Genomic DNA, 7,250 nt, shown 5'->3' on the forward strand with positions numbered 1-7,250 from the left:
AGCTTCTGTTCTGCACCTACCTGGAAAGGGCTTGCTCCCAGCCTTCCTCCTGGGCTCAGTTACCAAGCCTTTGGTGTTTCCATTTTTTAATTATTTTTCAGAACCATAATTTCTTCCTTTCTCTTTCTCCCTTTCTCTCTTTCTTTCCCTCTGCCTGCCTTCTTCCTTCCTTTCTCTCTCTCTCTCTTTTTCTCTTATTTCCTCATTTTTCTAACAGATGAGCTCTCTTCTTGCTAGCTGGCCACCTAATTAGTGCGGTGAGAATTAGCTGTATTCACTCTGGCTTTAGTTCTTGCAAAAGTGTCAGAGAATAGGCCCACTTTTCAAGGTGTGAATTTGGAGGCTGAATCCAGGTGTGGTCAGAGGCAAAGGGATTATTTTCCTCCCATGGGGTACAAACAAAGGCCTGTCCGGGGGATGGATGGGGTGGGGACAATGTTGCCTGCAGGAGGGCTGACCACTCATCCTGACATTCAGCAGTCAGCACAGCATGACGCTAGGTTGTGTCATGGATTTCTCAGCATGAGGAGAGCTTTTTTTATGAGTCACAGTGAGGGTCACTCTGACCTGCAGTAAGAAGGGAAAGTGTTGCATCCCTACAATTCTCAGGAGGGTTCAAAGACCAGATAAACAGAACTTCAGAAAATATACACGATACACTTACCTGCTGCTACAGTCCCCGTACAGATCCACTGAAGGACCCCCGCACCCAGAGCCCCATCCTTCATGGGTGCTCCAAGTTTGCAGTCAGAGCTGGTGAGGCTGCACCTGGCGTGCTACATCTGGCTGGATCCCACCAGGCCCACCTGCAGGCAGTTTTCCAGCAGCATTGTTGCAATACAACTGTATTGAGTCTGAGAAAAGGCAGCACACAGAAACCTGCTTGGCCAAGAGTTCCTTCCAGCACTGTCTTTGTGCAGGGCTGACACCGGTGTGTGTGAACACCACTCTGCCTTCATCAAACACAGCTCAGCAAGTGCTACCCATCTCCTACCTCCTGCCTGCATTGATCAATTGGTCAGTGACTGATCAGGTGCTGAGCCTCGAGCCAGAAACTCCTTCATTCTTCTCACTGACTCTACAACGTAGGTGAATATTTAAGAGATTTCTCCCTGTCAAATGAATACAGTTACTCATGTAACTCAGGAGGCCGCTTGAGAACCAACCAGTTTCTGTTGAGCCAGTATTTTTCAGAGGAGGATTCTGCTGATAGCATTTGGTATTGTAATGAACCTGGGGCTATGTCAGTGCTGCAGACATTTTTTCAGGCCGAGCCTGTTTTTTTCAGTAGGGTAAATAACAGTCATGGAGAATCTTAATGGTAGGGCAGGTCCTGAGGGATCTGTCTCAGTGCTACACAAGAGTTACTGTAAAGGAAAAAATGAAGTTGCTGGTGACAGCAAACACCTTGTTACTCAAGATCTTTCATACGTGGTGTCTGATAATTTTGGGATACAAAAGCACAGCATGTGATTAGCTCTGGGATGCCCAGGACAAAAAAGACCCAAATCTTTCCCACTGTTTGAGTGGGCTCTGTGGAGGCCTTGAAGATGATCAGAGCGTTGGAGCACTTCTGATATGAAGACAGGCTGAGAGAGTTAGTGTTGTTCGGACTGGGGAAGTGAAGACTCCAGGGAGAACTAATAGCAGCCTTGCAGTACCTAAAAGGCCCTGCAGGGAAGCTGGGGAGGGACACTTTACTAGGGAGTGGGATAGGGACAAGGGATAGGACAAAGGTAATGGTTTTAAGCTGAAAGAGAGTAGATTTAGATTAGCCATTAGGAATGAATTCTTTACTATGAGGATGGAAAAGCTCTGGAACATGTTGCCAAGAGAGGCTGTGGATGCTCTATCCCTGGAGGCGTTCAAGGCCAGGCTGGATGGGCAGCCCAAACTGGTAGATGGTGTCCCTGCCCATGGCAGGTCTTTAATATCCCTTCCAGCCCAAACCACTCTGTAATTCTATGATAATATGCACAAGCAGATTTTTAATACTCACCAGCAACATCACAACTGTTGTGCTCCAAAGACATCATGTTACCCAGCTACACAAGCATCAATGAATAACAGAAGGTTTTTGCACTGTCTGTCCTCCAGGGATGCCCCCACTTAAATGTTCCAGTGTCGCTACTGCAAGAGAGGCTGGTAGAAGTATTTACAGGCTTTATTTTGGTGCCATCAAGCTTGCTGGTTAACTGTGAAAACTTCATCCTGTTCTGTGGGAAGGAGAGGATGAAACTTTCCTCACTGCCTTTGAGGAGTACAAACACTGACTGAAGAGTGGGAACTTTTGAGAATCTCTTTATGTTGCTGATTGTATTTCAGAAAAAAAAATCCACCTCTCATCCTTTGAGTATAGGTATAGCACAACATCCTGTAAATAGGTCATTTGCTTGTCTGTTCACCACCCCCCGTTTCCTTCATGTCTAGAAACAACTCTTTTGCCTCCTCTTATTGATGCTGGCATAATAGCATATAATCCATGTGGAATGCATGGGGCTAGGAAACATAGGTGGACCAGACCATTTGAAAATCCAACTAGCATAACTTTAACCAAGAAGAGAAAGGAGGGGAAAGATAGCATCTGGTGCTTCTCTATTCGAATCATTCTTTAGTGGAAGATGCCTGACAAGACCCCACAAATCTGAATTGCGATATTACCCATGTCAGACATGGGCTGGACTTTGGAACTTCAGACCTTCCCAGATCTTTCACAAAAGAAAAATAAAAAAGAAAGATAAAGAAAGGCAAGCAGCTACTTTTTAATATTAGAACATCATCATTTCTGTGCTGCCTGTTCTACTTTCCCTGAGCACCCCACTTTAATTATCCTGCAAAGGACAGAGAGAATACACTGTCCTCACTGCCATGCATCTTTCATTGTTATTCTTTGGGGCGGGCTCTATATGAATTAGTAACAAGCAGCCCTTTGTCCTTTCCTTCAGACCCTCCAAATTTGGCTAGGCTTTGCAGTTCAACTTTGCAATGAAGCTACACCACCACTGTAGTTCTTTAAAAGGGTCACAGGGAACCACAGCAAAGTGGTATACAAAGGTAAAGATGTCAAGTGAGTTATGTTAACAGCAAAAGAACTACACAGTAGGTCAAGGTTTGGGCAACAACAGGGATATTTTTGTTAAGATAATACTACTCACAGTGATGGTGGCTTCCTTTGTAATACATAGCTGCCCAGAGAGAATTGCCTCTATTCTCACGGAGTCAGAGGGCCATATAGGAAGGTCCTATGGGGTCTAAACGAGACAGACACTGCAATTGCTTCTACAAATAAACTTTTACTATATAAGCAGTATGAATGGGCTGTGGTGTAATGCTTTCTAATGGTTCACATTTTCAAATTGGTTTTAAGACAATTATCAGAGCAAGCTTTTAAGAGCTAAATGGAGGTTTGTGCAGTTGTGCTTTCCTTTAGGAAGGGTAATTACCTTTCCCTGCACCAGTACAAGGCAGAGGTTTCTGAGTTACCTCCCACCTAAACTGGTAGAGAAAAATGGCATGTCCAGCACAGGAGAATCTGCAGATGACTAGTTATGGGTTTGCACATAAAATATTGCATTTTCAAGGCCACCCTATGAGTATGTATGTTCAAACACAGGCTAAGAACAATCTTTTTGCTAAGAGAAGGGTCAGCCTGATCCTGTTGCTTAGCACAGGTCTGTGGCATGGAAAAACCAGCTCATCACCTTCCACATGTCCCTCTGACCATGCAGCAACACAACCAACTCATCAGACTCTGAAGCTCCCATGGAAAGACTGGGATTTATAAGCAGCCTGGCTTTAGGCTCTTCTCTGCAAAACCCAGAAAATCTCACATAGGCCAAGAATGAACATTTTTCAGTGGAAACACAGGGCTTTCACTGCCCATAATATGGATGTCCAGAGCCAGGGAAGGAGGTGCAAAGAGCCTGAGTGTGTTCCTCACCATAGCATGCTGAGGTCAACAGAGGTACAGCCCTGCTGTAGCTGAGCTCCTAGCTAGCTGGCAGCTAATGTACCTATAGACGTCCCTGATGGAGGCAAAGTTTTGAGCTATTACTGCTGGTCTATCTGCCTTTGGAAGTCCACTTTTAAAATAAATTTGGGAATATAGCAGTGACGTCGCCTCATGCATATAAGATCCACTGCAGAGCACCATGTTGCTACCTCAATATTTTTTGAAAGTTTAATGCAAGATTTTTTCTTCACTTGAAAGAGCATTTTTCAACACTTCGGGGGAAAGCTGTCCTCCAGCTCGCAGATGTCTGAATATTCTGATTTACCTGTATGTGCCCTATTCTGAAAATGTGCTCAGATCCACCAGTAAGTGTTAAACTTATTCCATCTTCTGTGCAATGAAAAGAAATCCGCAAAGGAGAATAATAAAGACTTAGGTGTGCAGTTTTTATGAATGCAGGGTTTTAAAAAATCATTTCCCCCCCAGTTCTAGTATTCTAGTACCATACGGATGAATTGTAAGCCTTAACTGTCCAATAGCTCTAGAAAGGTGCATTACATCGCCTTTCAGATAGAAGTCTGAAGAAAGAAAGCCACTAGAACAGACAAATAAACAAATTATTGTTAAGGCTGTACGCATTAGCCTTATAATAGCACTATGAAAATGTGCAGTGCTTCTGCAACTCAGATCGCTGTACAGTGATCTGAACTGCTCATGCAGGTGTTAACTTGGGCAGGCTGGATGTGTTGTGTGTTGGAGTACCAGGTAAAATGGAGGGCGATCCTGGGGGAGGGGAATCCTATCCAGGAGCAGTTAGAGCATGGCCACATGGCCACAAGGTGCCCCCTTCCTGATGATGGTTACCTAGGGAAAAATGCATTCCAAATCACCTCATTAGCATGGGGTTGATTGCAAGCAAAGCTGTAAGTTACTTTACAGTCATATCCTTCTTTAATGGAGCGCTCTGGAGCCCAGGCAAGCAGATGTACCGGAGGGCTGAGACCCCAGCACTCAGCATGCCCTTCCCCTGCTGCTCCTTCTGTTTTCACCTTTCCTAGTGAGCACACACAGCTTGCTCTCATGGATGTGCTAGGGGTTTCCCAGTAGCTGCTGTTCTGCTGTGTTTGTTAGTATTAGGCACAGGATAGTAGACATTGTATTAATTCTGGGCATGTTTTTAAGCAGTCTTACCTGTGCTCCTCGCTATGCTGGTCTTGCTCCGCTGCAAGGCCAACTTTCTGCCCATCTGCAGAAAAGCTCTCAGCCATCATCATGCCTGCTAGAAGGATGCACAGTCCATCTTCTATCATGAACCCAAATGGAACTACGTAGCTCTCACTCATCGTTTCAGAGAACACATTGGGAATTCTGAGTGCCATGCCCCAAGACAGGAGGTGCTCTTCCCTGTACTCAGCCCTTAGGTCTCAGAAGCAAACCTCCCACCCTTGCTGCTCTGGCATGAAGGACGAGAATGGGATGCAACCCATGTGTTACAGTCCTTACAGCAGCAATGTGTCCTGACAACCTAGAAAAAAGCAGGCCAAAATTGATCTGAAATGGACGGGGGTCCAGCAGTAGGCATCCTTTTCACCTGTCATTGTTTGGCAGCAATTTCTGCACAGTGGCAACATTCCTCTGCTTGCTCGTAGCTGAAAATAACTTTGAAAGTGCTTCAGAAGGGCTGCTTTTTCGCTGAGCTGAACATTTTCCAAATGATTTTTGCTATAGTATCTCTTCCTTGGATGACGAACACTTATTTCAGCTCTTCCCTTTTGGTTCTGCTCTCCGCAGTGCACAAACCACTATAAAACAGGGCTCTTTGTTTCTGTGCTCTCCCATGAGCTTTATTTCCATAATGAACTCTTTTCCCATGTTTTTGCTTATTTTTCTGCCTCAGTGGTGAATACCCAGTGTGCTGGTGCCAGTGACACAACTTCTTTTTTGCTGCCCACCATACATGGCAGCACCTTGATGCAGGTTGGGTACCTGAAAGACCAACCTACTACTGATTCACACCCATCGGGGATAAAAGGCCCAGCCCATTCCAGAGCAATCCGTGGAGTTGCCAAGCTGCTCAGTGCTGGGAATGGAAGGTTAAATCACCATTTTGCTTCCTGTTGTGTCATCATTTTAACTGTTGGTGTCAGTTATTATACGTCTTTGCTGTGATGCACCAAAAAGGTGTTTTAACGATGGATCCCTAAAGATTCTAGTGCAACTGCTTGCAGACTCCTGATACCAAAAAGATGGCCCAAAACACCTCTGTAGGTTTTCTAATGAGAGAGCAAAGAGTTTATCTAGACCCATTGTCACCCAAACACATCTTCCCCATTCCAAAAAGCAGCATAGCACTAAAAGCAGCACGAAGTTGAAGGAGCAATCATCAAGGTACCCTCCAAAAAACCAGCCGTTTTCTTCTGAAGAAATATAACAAAATCCTATGTGTTCTATGTGTTTTCCTCAGTGCTCTTTCCCAATCCTTGAAAATCGCCAGCTTGTTGCTGAAATGCTTTAAAGGAAGGGAGATGATTAATTAAAATTCTTCTGCTGCATTGTAGGTTTCTGTCTGTATTTCAGCACTTCTGCTGAAAACACCGGTTGATACTGATAGCATGTCAGAAAGAACAGCAACCAGCTCAGGGAATTTCAGATGATATCTGATGATGTAAAAATTGCAGTTCCCGGGGTATCCTAATATCTTGCATAAAGGTAAAGTCTGATGGGTGGATGAAGGTCTGTTGTTTAAGAAGAACTGTTACTGAGACTTGCACTATAAAAGCAATTTGATACTGTCTCCTGTGGAGTCTTTGTGTGTGTGTTACTTCACATCTCTGCCTCAGTTTCCTCACGTGGGAGAAGGGAAACCATTTCCTGATGTACTAGCCATGCTGCTCTTTGGTGACTGATAAAAAGCATTCTGAACATGCAAAGTACTGTGCTGCTTACAGGTGAATTACCTTTAAAATGCAAATATTCTGAAAATATTGTTTGTAGGTACTTTACTAACTATTCATCTTGCAAATTTCTTTAGAAACTGAAGAATTTCAGAAAATAACTTTTTAAAAAAATCTCCTTTTGTACATTTGCATCCCACAGGAAACAAGACTAGGGCTGGGGCTAAACCTGTGGCACTCTCCCCCCTTTTGGGATAACGCTGGGTCTGATGTGGTCAGTGACAGCAACTTAAACTTTGGGAACCCTGATCCACGACCAAGAACCTCAAGGAGCTGCTGGATTCAAATGCTAATCTCTCAGAGGTTTTGCTATTTATTTTTAATAGTCCATCTCCAAGACATTC

The sequence above is a fragment of the Tympanuchus pallidicinctus genome, unplaced genomic scaffold, assembly GCF_026119805.1.
Source record: "Tympanuchus pallidicinctus isolate F22 unplaced genomic scaffold, pur_lepc_1.0 scaffold1, whole genome shotgun sequence".
NCBI lineage: Eukaryota > Metazoa > Chordata > Aves > Galliformes > Phasianidae > Tympanuchus > Tympanuchus pallidicinctus.